Source organism: Telmatherina bonti (assembly GCF_933228915.1).
Source record: "Telmatherina bonti genome assembly, chromosome: 3".
In the NCBI taxonomy this organism is placed as follows: domain Eukaryota; kingdom Metazoa; phylum Chordata; class Actinopteri; order Atheriniformes; family Telmatherinidae; genus Telmatherina; species Telmatherina bonti.
In genome coordinates, this window is record NC_136621.1 from 4,046,115 (window position 1) to 4,073,985 (window position 27,871).

Here is a 27,871-nt window from a genome sequence, read left to right on the forward strand (position 1 = left end):
TCAACACACACAGTCACGCAACACACAGTCACGCAAGACACAGTCACTCAACACACACAGTCACGCAACACACAGTCACGCAACACACACAGTCATGCAACACACACAGTCACGCAAGACACAGTCACGCAACACACACAGTCACGCAAAACACACAGTCACGCAACACACACAGTCACGCAACACACACAGTCACGCCACACATACAGTCACTCAGCACACAAAGTCACTCAACACACACAGTCACGCAAAACACACAGTCACGCAAAACACACAGTCACGCAACACACACAGTCACGCCACACACACAGCCACGCCACACACACAGTCACGCCACACACACAGTCACGCAACACACTCAGTCGTGCAACACACACAGTCACTCAACACACAGTCACGCAACACACCCAGTCACGCAACACACAGTCACTCAACACACAGTCACGCAACACACACAGTCACGCAACACACACAGTCACGCAACACACACAGTCACTCAACACACAGTCACGCAACACACACAGTCATGCAACACACACAGTCACGCTAGACACAGTCACGCAACACACACAGTCACGCAAAACACACAGTCACGCAACACACACAGTCACGCAACACACACAGTCACGCCACACATACAGTCACTCAGCACACAGTCACTCAACACACACAGTCACGCAAAACACACAGTCACGCAAAACACACAGTCACGCAACACACACAGTCACGCCACACACACAGCCACGCCACACACACAGTCACGCCACACACACAGTCACGCAACACACTCAGTCGTGCAACACACACAGTCACTCAACACACACAGTCACGCAACACACCCAGTCACGCAACACACAGTCACTCAACACACAGTCACGCAACACACACAGTCACGCAACACACACAGTCACGCAACACACACAGTCACGCAACACACAGTCACGCAAGACACAGTCACTCAACACACACAGTCACGCAACACACAGTCATGCAAGACACACAGTCATGCAACACACACAGTCACGCAACACACACAGTCACGCAACACAGAGTCACGCAACACACACAGTCAAGCAACACACAGTCACGCAACACACACAGTCATGCAACACACAGTCACTCAACACACAGTCACGCAACACACACAGTCACGCAACACACACAGTCATGCAACACACAGTCACTCAACACACAGTCACGCAACACACACAGTCACGCAACACACACAGTCACTCAACACACAGTCACGCAACACACAGTCACGCAACACACAGTCATGCAACACACACAGTCATGCAACACACACAGTCACTCAACACACAGTCACGCAACACACACAGTCACGAAACACACACAGTCACTCAACACACAGTCACGCAACACACAGTCACGCAACACACAGTCACGCAACACACACAGTCACGCAACACACACGGTCACTCAACACACAAAGTCACGCAAAACACAGTCACGCAACACACACAGTCATGCAAAACACACAGTCACGCAACACACACAGTCACGCAACACACACAGTCACGCCACACACACAGTCACGCCACACACACAGTCACGCAACACACACAGTTACTCAACACACACAGTTACTCAACACACACAGTCACGCAACACACACAGTCACGCAACACACCCAGTCACGCAACAGACACGGTCACTCAACACACAAAGTCACGCAAAACACAGTCACGCAACACACAAAGTCACGCAAAACACAGTCACGCAACACACACAGTCACGCAAAACACACAGTCACGCAACACACACAGTCACGCAACACACACAGTCACGCCACACACACAGTCACGCAACACACACAGTTACTCAACACACACAGTTACTCAACACACACAGTCACGCAACACACACAGTCACGCAACACACAAAGTCAAGCAACAAGCAAAGTCACGCAAAACACACAGTCACGCAACACACACAGTCACTCAACTCACAAAGTCACTCAGCACACAAAGTCACTCAACACACACAGTCACGCAAAACACACAGTCACGCAAAACACACAGTCACGCAACACACACAGTCACGCCACACACACAGTCACGCAACACACTCAGTCGTGCAACACACACAGTCACTCAAATCACAGTCACGCAACACACCCAGTCACGCAACACACAGTCACTCAACACACAGTCACGCAACACACACAGTCACGCAACACACACAGTCACGCAACACACAGTCACTCAACACACACAGTCACGCAACACACAGTCACGCAAGACACAGTCACTCAACACACACAGTCACGCAACACACAGTCATGCAACACACACAGTCATGCAACACACACAGTCACGCAAGACACAGTCACGCAACACACACAGTCACGCAAAACACACAGTCACGCAACACACACAGTCACGCAACACACACAGTCACGCCACACACACAGTCACTCAGCACACAAAGTCACTCAACACACACAGTCACGCAAAACACACAGTCACGCAACACACACAGTCACGCCACACACATAGCCACGCCACACACACAGTCACGCCACACACACAGTCACGCAACACACTCAGTCGTGCAACACACACAGTCACTCAACACACAGTCACGCAACACACCCAGTCACGCAACACACAGTCACTCAACACACAGTCACGCAACACACACAGTCACGCAACACACACAGTCACGCAACACACAGTCACTCAACACACACAGTCACGCAACACACACAGTCACGCAAGACACAGTCACTCAACACACACAGTCACGCAACACACAGTCACGCAACACACACAGTCATGCAACACAGACAGTAACGCAACACACACAGTCACGCAACACAGAGTCACGCAACACACACAGTCATGCAACACACAGTCACTCAACACACAGTCACGCAACACACACAGTCACGCAACACACACAGTCAAGCAACACACAGTCACGCAACACACACAGTCACGCAACACACACAGTCACGCAACACACACAGTCATGCAACACACAGTCACTCAAAACACAGTCACGCAACACACACAGTCACGCAACACACACAGTCACTCAACACACAGTCACGCAACACACAGTCACGCAACACACAGTCACCCAACACACCCAGTCACGCAACACACACAGTCACGCAACACACAAAGTCACGCAACAAACAAAGTCACGCAACACACACAGTCACGCAACACACACAGTCACGCAACAGACACAGTCACTCAACACACAACGTCACGCAACACACAGTCACTCAACACACAAAGTCACGCAACACACAGTCACGCAACACACACAGTCACGCCACACACACAGTCACGCCACACACACAGTCACGCAACACACACAGTTACTCAACACACACAGTCACGCAACACACACAGTCACGCAACACACACAGTCACGCCACACACACAGTCACGCCACACACACAGTCACGCAACACACAGTCACGCAACACACACAGTCACGCCACACACACAGCCACGCCACACACACAGTCACGCCACACACACAGTCACGCATCACACTCAGTCGTGCAACACACAGAGTCACGCAACACACAGTCACTCAACACACAGTCACGCAACACACACAGTCACGCAACACACACAGTCACGCAACACACAGTCACTCAACACACACAGTCACGCAACACACAGTCACGCAAGACACAGTCACTCAACACACACAGTCACGCAACACACAGTCATGCAACACACACAGTCACGCAAGACACAGTCACGCAACACACACAGTCACGCAAAACACACAGTCACGCAACACACACAGTCACGCAACACACACAGTCACGCCACACACACAGTCACTCAGCACACAAAGTCACTCAACACACACAGTCACTCAAAACACACAGTCACGCAAAACACACAGTCACGCAACACACACAGTCACGCCACACAGCCACGCCACACACACAGTCACGCCACACACACAGTCACGCAACACACTCAGTCGTGCAACACACACAGTCACTCAACACACAGTCACGCAACACACCCAGTCACGCAACACACAGTCACTCAACACACAGTCACGCAACAAACACAGTCACGCAACACACACAGTCACGCAACACACAGTCACTCAACACACACAGTCACGCAACACACACAGTCACGCAAGACACAGTCACTCAACACACACAGTCACGCAACACACAGTCATGCAACACACACAGTCATGCAACACAGACAGTAACGCAACACACACAGTCACGCAACACACACAGTCATGCAACACACAGTCACTCAACACACAGTCACGCAACACACACAGTCACGCAACACACACAGTCACTCAACACACAGTCACGCAACACACAGTCACGCAACACACAGTCACGGAACACATCCAGTCACGCAACACACACAGTCACGCAACACACAAAGTCACGCAACACACACAGTCACGCAACACACACAGTCACGCAACACACACAGTCACTCAACACACAAAGTCACGCAACACACAGTCACTCAACACACACAGTCACGCCACACACACAGTCACGCAACACACACAGTCACGCAACACACACAGTTACTCAACACACACAGTCACGCAGCACACACAGTCACGCCACACACACAGTCACGCCACACACACAGTCACGCAACACACAGTCATGCAACACACAGTCATGCAACACACACAGTCACGCAACACACAGTCACGCAACACACACAGTCATGCAACACAGACAGTAACGCAACACACACAGTCACGCAACACAGAGTCACGCAACACACACAGTCAAGCAACACACAGTCACGCAACACACACAGTCATGCAACACACAGTCACTCAACACACAGTCACGCAACACACACAGTCACGCAACACACACAGTCAAGCAACACACAGTCACGCAACACACACAGTCACGCAACACACACAGTCACGCAACACACACAGTCATGCAACACACAGTCACTCAACACACAGTCACGCAACACACACAGTCACGCAACACACACAGTCACTCAACACACAGTCACGCAACACACAGTCACGCAACACACAGTCACGGAACACACCCAGTCACGCAACACACACAGTCACGCAACACACAAAGTCATGCAACAAACAAAGTCACGCAACACACACAGTCACGCAACACACACAGTCACGCAACACACACAGTCACTCAACACACAAAGTCACGCAACACACAGTCACTCAACACACAAAGTCACGCAACACACAGTCACGCAACACACACAGTCACGCCACACACACAGTCACGCCACACACACAGTCACGCAACACACACAGTTACTCAACACACACAGTCACGCAACACACACAGTCACGCCACACACACAGTCACACCACACACAAAGTCACGCAACACACAGTCACGCAACACACAGTCACGCAACACACACAGTCACGCCACACACACAGCCACGCCACACACACAGTCACGCCACACACACAGTCACGCATCACACTCAGTCGTGCAACACACAGAGTCACTCAACACACAGTCACGCAACACACCCAGTCACGCAACACACACAGTCACGCAACACACAAAGTCACGCAACAAACAAAGTCACGCAACACACACAGTCACGCAACACACACAGTCACGCAACACACACAGTCACTCAACACACAAAGTCACGCAACACACAGTCACTCAACACACAAAGTCACGCAACACACAGTCACGCAACACACACAGTCACGCCATACACACAGTCACGCCACACACACAGTCACGCAACACACACAGTTACTCAACACACACAGTCACGCAACACACACAGTCACGCAACACACACAGTCACGCCACACACACAGTCACGCAACACACAGTCACGCAACACACAGTCACGCAACACACACAGTCACGCCACACACACAGCCACGCCACACACACAGTCACGCCACACACAAAGTCACGCAACAAAGTCACGCATCACACTCAGTCGTGCAACACACACAGTCACTCAACACACAGTCACGCAACACACACAGTCACGCAACACACAGTCACTCAACACACACAGTCACGCAACACACAGTCACGCAAGACACAGTCACTCAACACACACAGTCACGCAACACACAGTCATGCAACACACACAGTCATGCAACACACACAGTCACGCAAGACACAGTCACGCAACACACACAGTCACGCAAAACACACAGTCACGCAACACACACAGTCACGCAACACACACAGTCACGCCACACACACAGTCACTCAGCACACAAAGTCACTTCACACACAGTCACTCAAAACACACAGTCACGCAAAACACACAGTCACGCAACACACACAGTCATGCCACACACACAGCCACGCCACACACACAGTCACGCCACACACACAGTCACGCAACACACTCAGTCGTGCAACACACACAGTCACTCAACACACAGTCACGCAACACACCCAGTCACGCAACACACAGTCACTCAACACACAGTCACGCAACACACACAGTCACGCAACACACACAGTCACGCAACACACAGTCACTCAACACACACAGTCACGCAACACACAGTCACGCAAGACACAGTCACTCAACACACACAGTCACGCAACACACAGTCATGCAACACACACAGTCATGCAACACAGACAGTAACGCAACACACACAGTCACGCAACACAGAGTCACGCAATACACACAGTCAAGCAACACACAGTCACGCAACACACACAGTCATGCAACACACAGTCACTCAACACACAGTCACGCAACACACACAGTCACGCAACACACACAGTCACTCAACACACAGTCACGCAACACACAGTCACGCAACACACAGTCACGCAACACACAGTCACGGAACACATCCAGTCACGCAACACACACAGTCACGCAACACACAAAGTCACGCAACAAACAAAGTCACGCAACACACACAGTCACGCAACACACACAGTCACGCAACACACAAAGTCACGCAACACACACAGTCACTCAACACACAAAGTCACGCAACACACAGTCACGCAACACACACAGTCACGCCACACACACAGTCACGCAACACACACAGTCACGCAACACACACAGTTACTCAACACACACAGTCACGCAACACACACAGTCACGCCACACACACAGTCACGCCACACACACAGTCACGCAACACACAGTCACGCAACACACAGTCATGCAACACACAGTCATGCAACACAGAGTCACGCAAGACACAGTCACGCAACACACACAGTCACGCAACACACACAGTCACTCAACACACAGTCACGCAACACACAGTCACGGAACACACCCAGTCACGCAACACACACAGTCACGCAAGACACAGTCACTCAACACACACAGTCACGCAACACACAGTCATGCAAGACACACAGTCATGCAACACACAGTCATGCAACACACACAGTCATGCAACACACACAGTCACTCAACACACAGTCACGCAACACACACAGTCACGCAACACACACAGTCACGCCACACACACAGTCACGCAACACACAGTCACTCAACACACAGTCACGCAAGACACAGTCACGCAACACACACATTCACGACACACACTCACTCAACACACACAGTCACGCAACACACAGTCATGCAACACACACAGTCATGCAACACACACAGTCACTCAACACACAGTCACGCAACACACACAGTCACGCAACACACAGTCACTCAACACACAAAGTCACGCAACACACAGTCACTCAACACACAAAGTCACGCAACACACAGTCACGCAACACACACAGTCACGCCACACACACAGTCACGCAACACACACAGTCACGCAACACACAAAGTCACGCAACACACACAGTCACGCAACACACACAGTCACGCAACACACACAGTCACGCCACACACACAGTCACGCAAAACACAGTCACGCAACACACAGTCATGCAACACACAGTCATGCAAAACACAGTCACGCAAGACACAGTCACGCAACACACACAGTCACGCAACGAACACAGTCACTCAACACACAGTCACGCAACACACAGTCACGGAACACACCCAGTCACGCAACACACACAGTCACGCAAGACACAGTCACTCAACACACACAGTCACGCAACACACAGTCATGCAACACACACAGTCATGCAACACACACAGTCAAGCAACACACACAGTCACTCAACACACAGTCACGCAAGACACAGTCACGCAACACACACAGTCACGCAACACACAGTCACGCCACACACACAGTCACGCAACACACAGTCACTCAACACACAGTCACGAAAGACACAGTCACGCAACACACACAGTCACGACACACACTTACTCAACACACACAGTCATGCAACACACAGTCACGCAACACACAGTCACGGAACACACCCAGTCACGCAACAAACAAAGTCACGCAACACACACAGTCACGCAACACACACAGTCACGCAACACACACAGTCACTCAACACACAAAGTCATGCAACACACACAGTCACTCAACACACAGTCACGCAAGACACAGTCACGCAACACACACAGTCACGCAACACACAGTCACGCCACACACACAGTCACGCAACACACAGTCACTCAACACACAGTCACGAAAGACACAGTCACGCAACACACACAGTCACGACACACACTTACTCAACACACACAGTCATGCAACACACAGTCACGCAACACACAGTCACGGAACACACCCAGTCACGCAACAAACAAAGTCACGCAACACACACAGTCACGCAACACACACAGTCACGCAACACACACAGTCACTCAACACACAAAGTCACGCAAGACACAGTCACGCAACACACACAGTCACGCAAAACACACAGTAACGCAACACACACAGTCACGCAACACACAGTCACTCAACACACAGTCACGAAAGACACAGTCACGCAACACACACAGTCACGACACACACTTACTCAACACACACAGTCATGCAACACACAGTCACGCAACACACAGTCACGGAACACACCCAGTCACGCAACAAACAAAGTCACGCAACACACACAGTCACGCAACACACACAGTCACGCAACACACACAGTCACTCAACACACAAAGTCATGCAACACACACAGTCACTCAACACACAGTCACGCAAGACACAGTCACGCAACACACACAGTCACGCAACACACAGTCACGCCACACACACAGTCACGCAACACACAGTCACTCAACACACAGTCACGAAAGACACAGTCACGCAACACACACAGTCACGACACACACTTACTCAACACACACAGTCATGCAACACACAGTCACGCAACACACAGTCACGGAACACACCCAGTCACGCAACAAACAAAGTCACGCAACACACACAGTCACGCAACACACACAGTCACGCAACACACACAGTCACTCAACACACAAAGTCACGCAACACACAGTCACGCAACACACACAGTCACGCAAAACACACAGTAACGCAACACAAACAGTCACGCAACACACACAGTCACGCCACACACACAGTCACGCCACACACACAGTCACGCCACACACACAGTCACGCAACACACACAGTTACTCAACACACACAGTTACTCAACACACACAGTCACGCAACACACACAGTTACTCAACACACACAGTTACTCAACACACACAGTCACGCAACACACCCAGTCACGCAATACACACAGTCACGCAACACACAAAGTCACGCAAAACACACAGTCACGCAACACACACAGTCACGCCACACACACAGCCACGCCACACACACAGTCACGCCACACACACAGTCACGCAACACACTCAGTCGTGCAACACACACAGTCACTCAACACACAGTCACGCAACACAGTCACTCAACACACAGTCACGCAACACACACAGTCACGCAACACACACAGTCACGCAACACACAGTCACTCAACACACACAGTCACGCAACACACAGTCACGCAAGACACAGTCACTCAACACACACAGTCACGCAACACACAGTCATGCAACACACACAGTCATGCAACACAGACAGTAACGCAACACACACAGTCACGCAACACAGAGTCACGCAACACACACAGTCAAGCAACACACAGTCACGCAACACACACAGTCATGCAACACACAGTCACTCAACACACAGTCACGCAACACACACAGTCACGCAACACACAGTCATGCAACACACACAGTCACTCAACACACAGTCACGCAACACACACAGTCACGCAACACACACAGTCACGCAACACACACAGTCACGCAACACACAAAGTCACGCAACACACAGTCACTCAACACACAAAGTCACGCAACACACAGTCACGCAACACACACAGTCACGCCACACACACAGTCACGCAACACACACAGTCACGCAACACACAAAGTCACGCAACACACAAAGTCACGCAACACACACAGTCACGCAACACACACAGTCACGCCACACACACAGTCACGCAAAACACAGTCACGCAACACACAGTCATGCAACACACAGTCATGCAACACACAGTCACGCAAGACACAGTCACGCAACACACACAGTCACGCAACACACACAGTCACTCAACACACAGTCACGCAACACACAGTCACGGAACACACCCAGTCACGCAACACACACAGTCATGCAACACACACAGTCACTCAACACACAGTCACGAAAGACACAGTCACGCAACACACACAGTCACGACACACACTTACTCAACATACACAGTCATGCAACACACAGTCATGCAACACACACAGTCATGCAACACACACAGTCACTCAACACACAGTCACGCAACACACACAGTCACGAAACACACACAGTCACTCAACACACAGTCACGCAACACACAGTCACGCAACACACAGTCACGGAACACACCCAGTCACGCAACAAACAAAGTCACGCAACACACACAGTCACGCAACACACACAGTCACGCAACACACACAGTCACTCAACACACAAAGTCACGCAAGACACAGTCACGCAACACACACAGTCACGCAAAACACACAGTAACGCAACACAAACAGTCACGCAACACACACAGTCACGCCACACACACAGTCACGCCACACACACAGTCACGCAACACACACAGTTACTCAACACAGACAGTCACGCAACACACCCAGTCACGCAATACACACAGTCACGCAACACACAAAGTCACGCAAAACACACAGTCACGCAACACACACAGTCACGCCACACACACAGCCACGCCACACACACAGTCACGCCACACACACAGTCACGCAACACACTCAGTCGTGCAACACACACAGTCACTCAACACACAGTCACGCAACACACAGTCACTCAACACACAGTCACGCAACACACACAGTCACGCAACACACACAGTCACGCAACACACAGTCACTCAACACACACAGTCACGCAACACACAGTCACTCAAGACACAGTCACTCAACACACACAGTCACGCAACACACAGTCATGCAACACACACAGTCATGCAACACAGACAGTAACGCAACACACACAGTCACGCAACACAGAGTCACGCAACACACACAGTCAAGCAACACACAGTCACGCAACACACACAGTCATGCAACACACAGTCACTCAACACACAGTCACGCAACACACACAGTCACGCAACACACACAGTCATGCAACACACAGTCACTCAACACACAGTCACGCAACACACACAGTCACGCAACACACACAGTCACTCAACACACAGTCACGCAACACACAGTCACGCAACACACAGTCACGGAACACATCCAGTCACGCAACACACACAGTCACGCAACAAACAAAGTCACGCAACAAACAAAGTCACGCAACACACACAGTCACGCAACACACACAGTCACGCAACATTCACAGTCACTCAACACACAAAGTCACGCAACACACAGTCACTCAACACACAAAGTCACGCAACACACAGTCACACAACACACACAGTCACGCCACACACACAGTCACGCAACACACACAGTCACGCAACACACACAGTTACTCAACACACACAGTCACGCAACACACACAGTCACGCAACACACACAGTCACGCCACACATACAGTCACGCCACACACACAGTCACGCAACACACAGTCACGCAACACACAGTCATGCAACACACAGTCATGCAACACACAGTCACGCAAGACACAGTCACGCAACACACACAGTCACTCAACACACACAGTCATGCAACACACAGTCATGCAACACACAGTCACGCAAGACACAGTCACGCAACACACAGTCACGGAACACACCCAGTCACGCAACACACACAGTCATGCAACACACACAGTCACTCAACACACAGTCACGCAACACACACAGTCACGCAACACACACAGTCACTCAACCCACAAAGTCACTCAGCACACAAAGTCACTCAACACACACAGTCACGCAAAACACACAGTCACGCAAAACACACAGTCACGCAACACACACAGTCACGCCACACACACAGTCACGCAACACACTCAGTCGTGCAACACACACAGTCACTCAACACACAGTCACGCAACACACCCAGTCACGCAACACACAGTCACTCAACACACAGTCACGCAACACACACAGTCACGCAACACACACAGTCACGCAACACACAGTCACGCAAGACACAGTCACGCAACACACACAGTCACGCAACACACAGTCACTCAACACACACAGTCACGCAACACAGAGTCACGCAACACACACAGTCAAGCAACACACAGTCACGCAACACACACAGTCATGCAACACACAGTCACTCAACACACAGTCACGCAACACACACAGTCACGCAACACACACAGTCAAGCAACACACAGTCACGCAACACACACAGTCATGCAACACACAGTCACTCAACACACAGTCACGCAACACACACAGTCATGCAACACACAGTCACTCAACACACAGTCACGCAACACACACAGTCATGCAACACACAGTCACGCAAGACACAGTCACGCAACACACACAGTCACGCAACACACAGTAACTTAAAACACACAGTCACGCAACACACAGTCATGCAACACACACAGTCATGCAACACACAGTCACTCAACACACAGTCACGCAACACACACAGTCACGCAACACACACAGTCATGCAACACACAGTTACTCAACACACAGTCACGCAACACACACAGTCACGCAACACACACAGTCACTCAACACACAGTCACGCAACACACAGTCACGGGACACACCCAGTCACGCAACACACACAGTCACGCCACACACACAGTCACGCCACACACACAGTCACGCAACACACAGTCACGCAACACACAGTCACGCAACACACAGTCACGCAACACACACAGTCACTCAACACACAGTCATGCAACACACAGTCATGCAACACACAGTCACGCAAGACACAGTCACGCAACACACACAGTCACGCAACACACAGTCACTCAACACACAGTCATGCAACACACACAGTCATGCAACACACACAGTCACTCAACACACAGTCACGCAACACACACAGTCACGAAACACACACAGTCACTCTACACACAGTCACGCAACACACAGTCACGCAACACACAGTCACGGAACACACCCAGTCACGCAACAAACAAAGTCACGCAACGCACACTGTCACGCAACACACACAGACACGCAACACACACAGTCACTCAACACACAAAGTCACGCAACACACAGTCACGCAACACACACAGTCACGCAAAACACACAGTCACGCAACACACACAGTCACGCCACACACACAGTCACTCAGCACACAAAGTCACTCAACACACACAGTCACGCAAAACACACAGTCACGCAACACACACAGTCACGCCACACACACAGCCACGCCACACACACAGTCACTCAACACACAGTCACGCAACACACCCAGTCACGCAACACACAGTCACTCAACACACAGTCACGCAACACACACAGTCACGCAACACACACAGTCACGCAACACACAGTCACTCAACACACACAGTCACGCAACACACACAGTCATGCAACACACAGTCACTCAACACACAGTCACGCAACACACACAGTCACGCAACACACACAGTCAAGCAACACACAGTCACGCAACACACACAGTCAGGAAACACACAGTCACTCAACACACAGTCACGCAACACACACAGTCACGCAACACACACAGTCATGCAACACACAGTCACTCAACACACAGTCACGCAACACACACAGTCACGCAACACACACAGTCACTCAACACACAGTCACGCAACACACACAGTCACGCAAGACACAGTCACGCAACACACACAGTCACGCAACACACAGTCATGCAACACACACAGTCACGCAACACACAGTCATGCAACACACACAGTCACGCAACACACAGTCACTCAACACACTGTCACGCAACACACACAGTCACGCAACACACACAGTCATGCAACACACAGTCACTCAACACACAGTCACGCAACACACACAGTCACGCAACACACACAGTGACTCAACACACAGTCACGCAACACACAGTCACGGAACACACACAGTCACGCAACACACACAATCACGCCACACACACAGTCACTCAGCACACAAAGTCACTCAACACACACAGTCACGCAAAACACACAGTCACGCAAAACACACAGTCACGCAACACACACAGTCACGCCACACACACAGCCACGCCACACACACAGTCACGCCACACACACAGTCACGCAACACACTCAGTCGTGCAACACACACAGTCACTCAACACACAGTCACGCAACACACCCAGTCACGCAACACACAGTCACTCAACACACAGTCCCGCAACACACACAGTCACGCAACACACACAGTCACGCAACACACAGTCACTCAACACACACAGTCACGCAACACACACAGTCATGCAACACACAGTCACTCAACACACAGTCACGCAACACACACAGTCACGCAACACACACAGTCAAGCAACACACAGTCACGCAACACACACAGTCAGGAAACACACAGTCACGCAACACACAATCACGCAACACACACAGTCACGCAACACACACAGTCATGCAACACACAGTCACTCAACACACAGTCACGCAACACACACAGTCACGCAACACACACAGTCACTCAACACACAGTCATGCAACACACACAGTCACTCAAGACACAGTCACGCAACACACACAGTCACGCAACACACACTCACTCAACACACAGTCACGCAACACACAGTCATGCAACACACACAGTCACGCAACACACAGTCACTCAACACACAGTCACGCAACACACACAGTCACGCAACACACACAGTCATGCAACACACAGTCACTCAACACACAGTCACGCAACACACACAGTCACGCAACACACACAGTCACTCAACACACAGTCACGCAACACACAGTCACGCAACACACAGTCAAGGAACACACCCAGTCACTCAACACACACAGTCACGCAACACACAAAGTCACGCAACAAACAAAGTCATGCAACACACACAGTCATGCAACACACAGTCACGCAACACACACAGTCACGCAACACACAGTCACTCAACACACACAGTCACGCAACACACAGTCACGCAACACACACAGTCACTCAACACACAGTCACGCAACACACAGTCACGCAACACACAGTCACGGAACACACCCAGTCACGCAACACACACAGTCACGCAACACACACAGACACGCAACACACACAGTCACTCAACACACAAAGTCACGCAACACACAGTCACGCAACACACACAGTCACGCAAAACACACAGTCACGCAACACACACAGTCACGCAACACACACAGTCACGCCACACACACAGTCACTCAGCACACAAAGTCACTCAACACACACAGTCACGCAAAACACACAGTCACGCAAAACACACAGTCACGCAACACACACAGTCACGCCACACACACAGCCACGCCACACACACAGTCACGCCACACACACAGTCACGCCACACACCCAGTCACTCAACACACAGTCACTCAACACACAGTCACGCAACACACACAGTCACGCAACACACACAGTCACGCAACACACAGTCACTCAACACACACAGTCACGCAACACACAGTCACGCAAGACACAGTCACTCAACACACACAGTCACGCAACACACAGTCATGCAACACACACAGTCATGCAACACACACAGTCACGCAACACACACAGTCACGCAACACACAGTCACTCAACACACACAGTCACGCAACACAGAGTCACGCAACACACACAGTCAAGCAACACACAGTCACGCAACACACCCAGTCACGCAACACACAGTCACTCAACACACACAGTCACGCAAAACACACAGTCACGCAAAACACACAGTCACGCAACACACACAGTCACGCCACACACACAGCCACGCCACACACACAGTCACGCCACACACACAGTCACGCAACACACTCAGTCGTGCAACACACACAGTCACTCAACACACAGTCACGCAACACACACAGTCACGCAACACACACAGTCACGCAACACACAGTCACTCAACACACACAGTCACGCAACACACAGTCACGCAAGACACAGTCACTCAACACACACAGTCACGCAACACACAGTCATGCAACACACACAGTCATGCAACACACACAGTCACGCAACACACACAGTCACGCAACACACAGTCACTCAACACACACAGTCACGCAACACAGAGTCACGCAACACACACAGTCAAGCAACACACAGTCACGCAACACACACAGTCATGCAACACACAGTCACTCAACACACAGTCACGCAACACACACAGTCATGCAACACACAGTCACTCAACACACAGTCACGCAACACACACAGTCACGCAACACACACAGTCACTCAACACACAGTCACGCAACACACACAGTCACGCAACACACAGTCACGGAACACACCCAGTCACGCAACACACACAGTCACGCAACACACACAGTCATGCAACAAACAAAGTCACGCAACACATACAGTCACGCAACACACAGTCACGCAACACACACAGTCACTCAACACACAAAGTCACGCAACACACAGTCACTCAACACACAAAGTAACGCAACACACAGTCACTCAACACACAGAGTCACGCCACACACACAGTCACGCAACACACACAGTCACGCAACACACACAGTCACGCCACACACACAGTCACGCCACACACACAGTCACGCAACACACAGTCATGCAACACACAGTCATGCAACACACAGTCACGCAACACACACAGTCACGCAACACACACAGTCACGCAACACACACAGTCACTCAACACACAGTCACGCAACACACAGTCACGGAACACACCCAGTCACGCAACACACACAGTCACGCAAGACACAGTCACTCAACACACACAGTCACGCAACACACAGTCCTGCAACACACACAGTCATGCAATACACAGTCATGCAACACACACAGTCATGCAAAACACACAGTCACGCAACACACACAGTCACGCCACACACACAGCCACGCCACACACACAGTCACGCCACACACACAGTCACACAAGACACACAGTCACTCAACACACAGTCACGCAACACACCCAGTCACGCAACACACAGTCACTCAACACACACAGTCACGCAACACACAGTCACTCAAGACACAGTCACTCAACACACACAGTCACGCAACACACACAGTCACGCAACACACACAGTCACGCAACACACACAGTCACTCAACACACAGTCACGCAACACACCCAGTCACACAAGACACACAGTCACTCAACACACAGTCACGCAACACACCCAGTCACGCAACACACAGTCACTCAACACACACAGTCACGCAACACACAGTCACTCAAGACACAGTCACTCAACACACACAGTCACGCAACACACACAGTCACGCTACACACACAGTCACGCAACACACACAGTCACTCAACACACAGTCACGCAACACACCCAGTCACGCAACACACAGTCACTCAACACACAGTCACGCAACACACACAGTCACGCAACACACACAGTCACGCAACACACTGTCACTCAACACACACTGTCACTCAACACACAGTAACGCAACACACAGTCACGCAAGACACAGTCACGCAACACACACAGTCACGCAACACATAGTCACGCCACACACACAGTCACGCAACACACAGTCACTCAACACACAGTCAAACAACACACACAGTCACGAAACACACACAGTCACTCAACACACAGTCACGCAACACACAGTCACGCAACACACAGTCACGGAACACACCCAGTCACTCAACAAACAAAGTCACGCAACACACACAGTCACGCAACACACACAGTCACGCAACACACACAGTCACTCAACACACAAAGTCACGCAACACACAGTCACGCAACACACACAGTCACGCAAAACACACAGTCACTCAACACACACAGTCACGCAACACACACAGTCACGCCACACACACAGTCACGCCACACACACAGTCACGCAACACACACAGTTACTCAACACACACTGTTACTCAACACACATAGTCACGCAACACACACAGTCACGCAACACACCCAGTCACGCAACACACACAGTCACGCAACACACAAAGTCACTCAATAAACAAAGTCACGCAAAACACACAGTCACGCAACACACACAGTCACTCAACCCACAAAGTCACTCAGCACACACAGTCACGCAAAACACACAGTCACGCAAAACACACAGTCACGCAACACACACAGTCACGCCACACACACAGCCACGCCACACACACAGTCACGCCACACACACAGTCACGCAACACACTCAGTCGTGCAACACACACAGTCACTCAACACACAGTCACCCAACACACCAAGTCACGCAACACACAGTCACTCAACACACAGTCACGCAACACACACAGTCACGCAACACACACAGTCACGCAACACACAGTCACTCAACACACACAGTCACGCAACACACAGTCACACAAGACACAGTCACTCAACACACACAGTCACGCAACACACACAGTCAAGCAACACACAGTCACGCAACACACACAGTCAGGAAACACACAGTCACTCAACACACAGTCACGCAACACACACAGTCACGCAACACACACAGTCATGCAACACACAGTCACTCAACACACAGTCACGCAACACACACAGTCACGCAACACACACAGTCACTCAACACACAGTCACGCAACACACACAGTCACGCAAGACACAGTCACGCAACACACACAGTCACGCAACACACAGTCACTCAACACACAGTCACGCAACACACAGTCATGCAACACACACAGTCACGCAACACACAGTCACTCAACACACTGTCACGCAACACACACAGTCACGCAACACACACAGTCATGCAACACACAGTCACTCAACACACAGTCACGCAACACACACAGTCACGCAACACACACAGTGACTCAACACACAGTCACGCAACACACAGTCACGCAACACACAGTCACGGAACACACACAGTCACGCAACACACACAATCACGCCACACACACAGTCACTCAGCACACAAAGTCACTCAACACACACAGTCACGCAAAACACACAGTCACGCAAAACACACAGTCACGCAACACACACAGTCACGCCACACACACAGCCACGCCACACACACAGTCACGCCACACACACAGTCACGCAACACACTCAGTCGTGCAACACACACAGTCACTCAACACACAGTCACGCAACACACCCAGTCACGCAACACACAGTCACTCAACACACAGTCCCGCAACACACACAGTCACGCAACACACACAGTCACGCAACACACAGTCACTCAACACACACAGTCACGCAACACACACAGTCATGCAACACACAGTCACTCAACACACAGTCACGCAACACACACAGTCACGCAACACACACAGTCAAGCAACACACAGTCACGCAACACACACAGTCAGGAAACACACAGTCACGCAACACACAGTCACGCAACACACACAGTCACGCAACACACACAGTTATGCAACACACAGTCACTCAACACACAGTCACGCAACACACACAGTCACGCAACACACACAGTCACTCAACACACAGTCATGCAACACACACAGTCACTCAAGACACAGTCACGCAACACACACAGTCACGCAACACACACTCACTCAACACACAGTCACGCAACACACAGTCATGCAACACACACAGTCACGCAACACACAGTCACTCAACACACAGTCACGCAACACACACAGTCACGCAACACACACAGTCATGCAACACACAGTCACTCAACACACAGTCACGCAACACACACAGTCACGCAACACACACAGTCACTCAACACACAGTCACGCAACACACAGTCACGCAACACACAGTCAAGGAACACACCCAGTCACTCAACACACACAGTCACGCAACACACAAAGTCACGCAACAAACAAAGTCATGCAACACACACAGTCATGCAACACACAGTCACGCAACACACACAGTCACGCAACACACAGTCACTCAACACACACAGTCACGCAACACACAGTCACGCAACACACACAGTCACTCAACACACAGTCACGCAACACACAGTCACGCAACACACAGTCACGGAACACACCCAGTCACGCAACACACACAGTCACGCAACACACACAGACACGCAACACACACAGTCACTCAACACACAAAGTCACGCAACACACAGTCACGCAACACACACAGTCACGCAAAACACACAGTCACGCAACACACACAGTCACGCAACACACACAGTCACGCCACACACACAGTCACTCAGCACACAAAGTCACTCAACACACACAGTCACGCAAAACACACAGTCACGCAAAACACACAGTCACGCAACACACACAGTCACGCCACACACACAGCCACGCCACACACACAGTCACGCCACACACACAGTCACGCCACACACCCAGTCACTCAACACACAGTCACTCAACACACAGTCACGCAACACACACAGTCACGCAACACACACTCACTCAACACACAGTCACGCAACACACAGTCATGCAACACACACAGTCACGCAACACACAGTCACTCAACACACAGTCACGCAACACACACAGTCACGCAACACACACAGTCATGCAACACACAGTCACTCAACACACAGTCACGCAACACACACAGTCACGCAACACACACAGTCACTCAACACACAGTCACGCAACACACAGTCACGCAACACACAGTCAAGGAACACACCCAGTCACTCAACACACACAGTCACGCAACACACAAAGTCACGCAACAAACAAAGTCATGCAACACACACAGTCATGCAACACACAGTCACGCAACACACACAGTCACGCAACACACAGTCACTCAACACACACAGTCACGCAACACACAGTCACGCAACACACACAGTCACTCAACACACAGTCACGCAACACACAGTCACGCAACACACAGTCACGGAACACACCCAGTCACGCAACACACACAGTCACGCAACACACACAGACACGCAACACACACAGTCACTCAACACACAAAGTCACGCAACACACAGTCACGCAACACACACAGTCACGCAAAACACACAGTCACGCAACACACACAGTCACGCCACACACACAGCCACGCCACACACACAGTCACGCCACACACACAGTCACGCCACACACCCAGTCACTCAACACACAGTCACTCAACACACAGTCACGCAACACACACAGTCACGCAACACACACAGTCACGCAACACACAGTCACTCAACACACACAGTCACGCAACACACAGTCACGCAAGACACAGTCACTCAACACACACAGTCACGCAACACACAGTCATGCAACACACACAGTCATGCAACACACACAGTCACGCAACACACACAGTCACGCAACACACAGTCACTCAACACACACAGTCACGCAACACAGAGTCACGCAACACACACAGTCAAGCAACACACAGTCACGCAACACACCCAGTAACGCAACACACAGTCACTCAACACACACAGTCACGCAAAACACACAGTCACGCAAAACACACAGTCACGCAACACACACAGTCACGCCACACACACAGCCACGCCACACACACAGTCACGCCACACACACAGTCACGCAACACACTCAGTCGTGCAACACACACAGTCACTCAACACACAGTCACGCAACACACACAGTCACGCAACACACACAGTCACGCAACACACAGTCACTCAACACACACAGTCACGCAACACACAGTCACGCAAAACACAGTCACTCAACACACACAGTCACGCAACACACAGTCATGCAACACACACAGTCATGCAACACACACAGTCACGCAACACACACAGTCACGCAACACACAGTCACTCAACACACACAGTCACGCAACACAGAGTCACGCAACACACACAGTCAAGCAACACACAGTCACGCAACACACACAGTCATGCAACACACAGTCACTCAACACACAGTCACGCAACACACACAGTCATGCAACACACAGTCACTCAACACACAGTCACGCAACACACACAGTCACGCAACACACACAGTCACTCAACACACAGTCACGCAACACACACAGTCACGCAACACACAGTCACGGAACACACCCAGTCACGCAACACACACAGTCACGCAACACACACAGTCACGCAACAAACAAAGTCACGCAACACATACAGTCACGCAACACACAGTCACGCAACACACACAGTCACTCAACACACAAAGTCACGCAACACACAGTCACTCAACACACAAAGTAACGCAACACACAGTCACTCAACACACACAGTCACGCCACACACACAGTCACGCAACACACACAGTCACGCAACACACACAGTCACGCCACACACACAGTCACGCAAAAAACAGTCACGCAACACACAGTCATGCAACACACAGTCATGCAACACACAGTCACGCAACACACACAGTCACGCAACACACACAGTCACGCAACACACACAGTCACTCAACACACAGTCACGCAACACACAGTCACGGAACACACCCAGTCACGCAACACACACAGTCACGCAAGACACAGTCACTCAACACACACAGTCACGCAACACACAGTCCTGCAACACACACAGTCATGCAATACACAGTCATGCAACACACACAGTCATGCAAAACACACAGTCACGCAACACACACAGTCACGCCACACACACAGCCACGCCACACACACAGTCACGCCACACACACAGTCACACAAGACACACAGTCACTCAACACACAGTCACGCAACACACCCAGTCACGCAACACACAGTCACTCAACACACACAGTCACGCAACACACAGTCACTCAAGACACAGTCACTCAACACACACAGTCACGCAACACACACAGTCACGCAACACACACAGTCACGCAACACACACAGTCACTCAACACACAGTCACGCAACACACCCAGTCACACAAGACACACAGTCACTCAACACACAGTCACGCAACACACCCAGTCACGCAACACACAGTCACTCAACACACACAGTCACGCAACACACAGTCACTCAAGACACAGTCACTCAACACACACAGTCACGCAACACACACAGTCACGCCACACACACAGTCACGCCACACACACAGTCACGCAACACACACAGTCACTCAACACACAGTCACGCAACACACCCAGTCACGCAACACACAGTCACTCAACACACAGTCACGCAACACACACAGTCACGCAACACACACAGTCACGCAACACACTGTCACTCAACACACACAGTCACTCAACACACAGTAACGCAACACACAGTCACGCAAGACACAGTCACGCAACACACACAGTCACGCAACACATAGTCACGCCACACACACAGTCACGCAACACACAGTCACTCAACACACAGTCACGCAAGACACAGTCACGCAACACACACAGTCACGCCACACACACAGTCACGCAACACACACAGTTACTCAACACACACTGTTACTCAACACACATAGTCACGCAACACACACAGTCACGCAACACACCCAGTCACGCAACACACACAGTCACGCAACACACAAAGTCACTCAATAAACAAAGTCACGCAAAACACACAGTCACTCAACACACACAGTCACGCAACACACAGTCACACAAGACACAGTCACTCAACACACACAGTCACGCAACACACAGTCATGCAACACACACAGTCATGCAACACACACAGTCACGCAAGACACAGTTACGCAACACACAGTCACGCAACACACAGTCACTCAACACACACAGTCACGCAACACAGAGTCACGCAACACACACAGTCAAGCAACACACAGTCACGCAACACACACAGTCATGCAACACACAGTCACTCAACACACAGTCACGCAACACACACAGTCACGCAACACACACAGTCAAGCAACACACAGTCACGCAACACACACAGTCATGCAACACACAGTCACTCAACACACAGTCACGCAACACACACAGTCACGCAACACACACAGTCATGCACCACACAGTCACTCAACACACAGTCACTCAACACACACAGTCACGCAACACACACAGTCACTCAACACACAGTAACGCAACACACAGTCACGGAACACACCCAGTCACGCAACACACACAGTCACGCAACACACAAAGTCACGCAACAAACAAAGTCACGCAACACACACAGTCAGGCAACACACACAGTCACGCAACACACACAGTCACTCAACACACAAAGTCACGCAACACACAGTCACTCAACACACAAAGTCACGCAACACACAGTCAAGCAACACACACAGTCACGCCACACACACAGTCACGCAACACACACAGTCACGCAACACACACAGTTACTCAACACACACAGTCACGCAACACACACAGTCACGCCACACACACAGTCACGCCACACACACAGCCACGCCACACACACAGTCACGCCACACACACAGTCGTGCAACACACACAGTCACTCAACACACAGTCACGCAACACACCCAGTCACGCAACACACAGTCACTCAACACACAGTCACGCAACACACACAGTCACGCAACACACAGTCACTCAACACACACAGTAACGCAACACACAGTCACGCAAGACACAGTCACTCAACACACACAGTCACGCAACACACAGTCATGCAACACACACAGTCATGCAACACACACAGTCACGCAAGACACAGTCACGCAACACACACAGTCACGCAACACACAGTCACTCAACACACACAGTCACGCAACACAGAGTCACGCAACACACACAGTCAAGCAACACACAGTCACGCAACACACACAGTCATGCAACACACAGTCACTCAACACACAGTCACGCAACACACACAGTCACGCAACACACACAGTCACGCAACACACACAGTCAAGCAACACACAGTCACGTAACACACACAGTCATGCAACACACAGTCACGCAACACACACAGTCACGCAACACACACAGTCATGCAACACACAGTCACTCAACACACAGTCACGCAACACACACAGTCACGCAACACACACAGTCACTCAACACACAGTCACGCAACACACAGTCACGCAACACACAGTCACGGAACACACCCAGTCACGCAACACACACAGTCACGCAACACACACAGTCACGCAACAAACACAGTCAGGCAACACACACAGTCACGCAACACACACTGTCACTCAACACACAAAGTCACGCAACACACAGTCACTCAACACACAAAGTCACGCAACACACAGTCAAGCAACACACACAGTCACGCCACACACACAGTCACGCAACACACACAGTCACGCAACACACACAGTTACTAAACACACACAGTCACGCAACACACACAGTCACGCAACACACACAGTCACGCCACACACACAGTCACGCCACACACACAGTCACGCAAGACACAGTCACGCAACACACAGTCATGGAACACACAGTCACGCAACACACACAGTCACTCAACACACAGTCACGCAACACACACAGTCACGCAACACACACAGTCACTCAACAAACAGTAACGCAACACAGAGTCACGCAACACACAGTAACGCAACACAGAGTCACGCAAGACACAGTCACGCAACACACACAGTCACGCAACACACAGTCACGCCACACACACAGTCACGCAACACACACAGTCACGCAACACACAGTCATGCAACACACAGTCATGCAACACACAGTCACGCAAGACACAGTCACGCAACACACACAGTCACGCAACACACACAGTCACGCAAGACACAGTCACTCAACACACACAGTCACGCAACACACAGTCATGCAACACACACAGTCACGCCACACACACAGTCACGCAACACACACAGTCACGCAACACACACAGTTACTCAACACACACAGTCACGCAACACACACAGTCACGCAACACACACAGTCACGCCACACACACAGTCACGCCACACACACAGTCACGCAACACACAGTCACGCAACACACAGTCATGGAACACACAGTCACGCAACACACACAGTCACTCAACACACAGTCACGCAACACACACAGTCACGCAACACACACAGTCACTCAACACACAGTAACGCAACACAGAGTCACGCAACACACAGTAACGCAACACAGAGTCACGCAAGACACAGTCACGCAACACACACAGTCACGCAACACACAGTCACGCCACACACACAGTCACGCAACACACACAGTCACGCAACACACAGTCACGCAACACACAGTCATGCAACACACAGTCATGCAACACACAGTCACGCAAGACACAGTCACGCAACACACACAGTCACGCAACACACACAGTCACGCAAGACACAGTCACTCAACACACACAGTCACGCAACACACAGTCATGCAACACACACAGTCATGCAATACACAGTCATGCAACACACACAGTCATGCAACACACACAGTCACTCAACACACAGTCACGCAACACACACAGTCACTCAACACACAGTCACGCAACACACAGTCACGCAACACACAGTCACGGAACACACCCAGTCACGCAACACACACAGTCACGCAACACACAAAGTCACGCAACAAACAAAGTCACGCAACACACACAGTAACGCCACACACACAGTCACGCAACACACAGTCACGCAACACACAGTCATGCAACACACAGTCACGCAGGACACAGTCACGCAACACACACAGTCACGCAACACACAGTCACTCAACACACACAGTCACGCAACACACAGTCACGCAACACACACAGTCACTCAACACACAGTCATGCAACACACAGTCATGCAACACACAGTCACGCAAGACACAGTCACGCAACACACACAGTCACGCAACACACAGTCACTCAACACACACAGTCACGCAACACACAGTCATGCATCACACACAGTCATGCAACACACACAGTCACTCAACACACAGTCACACAACACACACAGTCACGAAACACACACAGTCACTCAACACACAGTCACGCAACACACAGTCACGCAACACACAGTCACGGAACACACCCAGTCACGCAACAAACAAAGTCACGCAACACACACAGTCACGCAACACACACAGTCACGCAACACAAACAGTCACTCAACACACAAAGTCACGCAACACACAGTCACGCAACACACACAGTCACGCAAAACACACAGTCACGCAACACACACAGTCACGCAACACACACAGTCACGCCACACACACAGTCACGCCACACACACAGTCACGCAACACACACAGTCACGCAACACACACAGTTACTCAACACACACAGTTACTCAACACACACAGTCACGCAACACACCCAGTCACGCAACACACCCAGTCACGCAACACACAAAGTCACGCAACAAACAAAGTCACGCAAAACACACAGTCACTCAACCCACAAAGTCACTCAGCACACAAAGTCACTCAGCACACAAAGTCACTCAACACACACAGTCACGCAAAACACACAGTCACGCAAAACACACAGTCACGCAACACACACAGTCACGCCA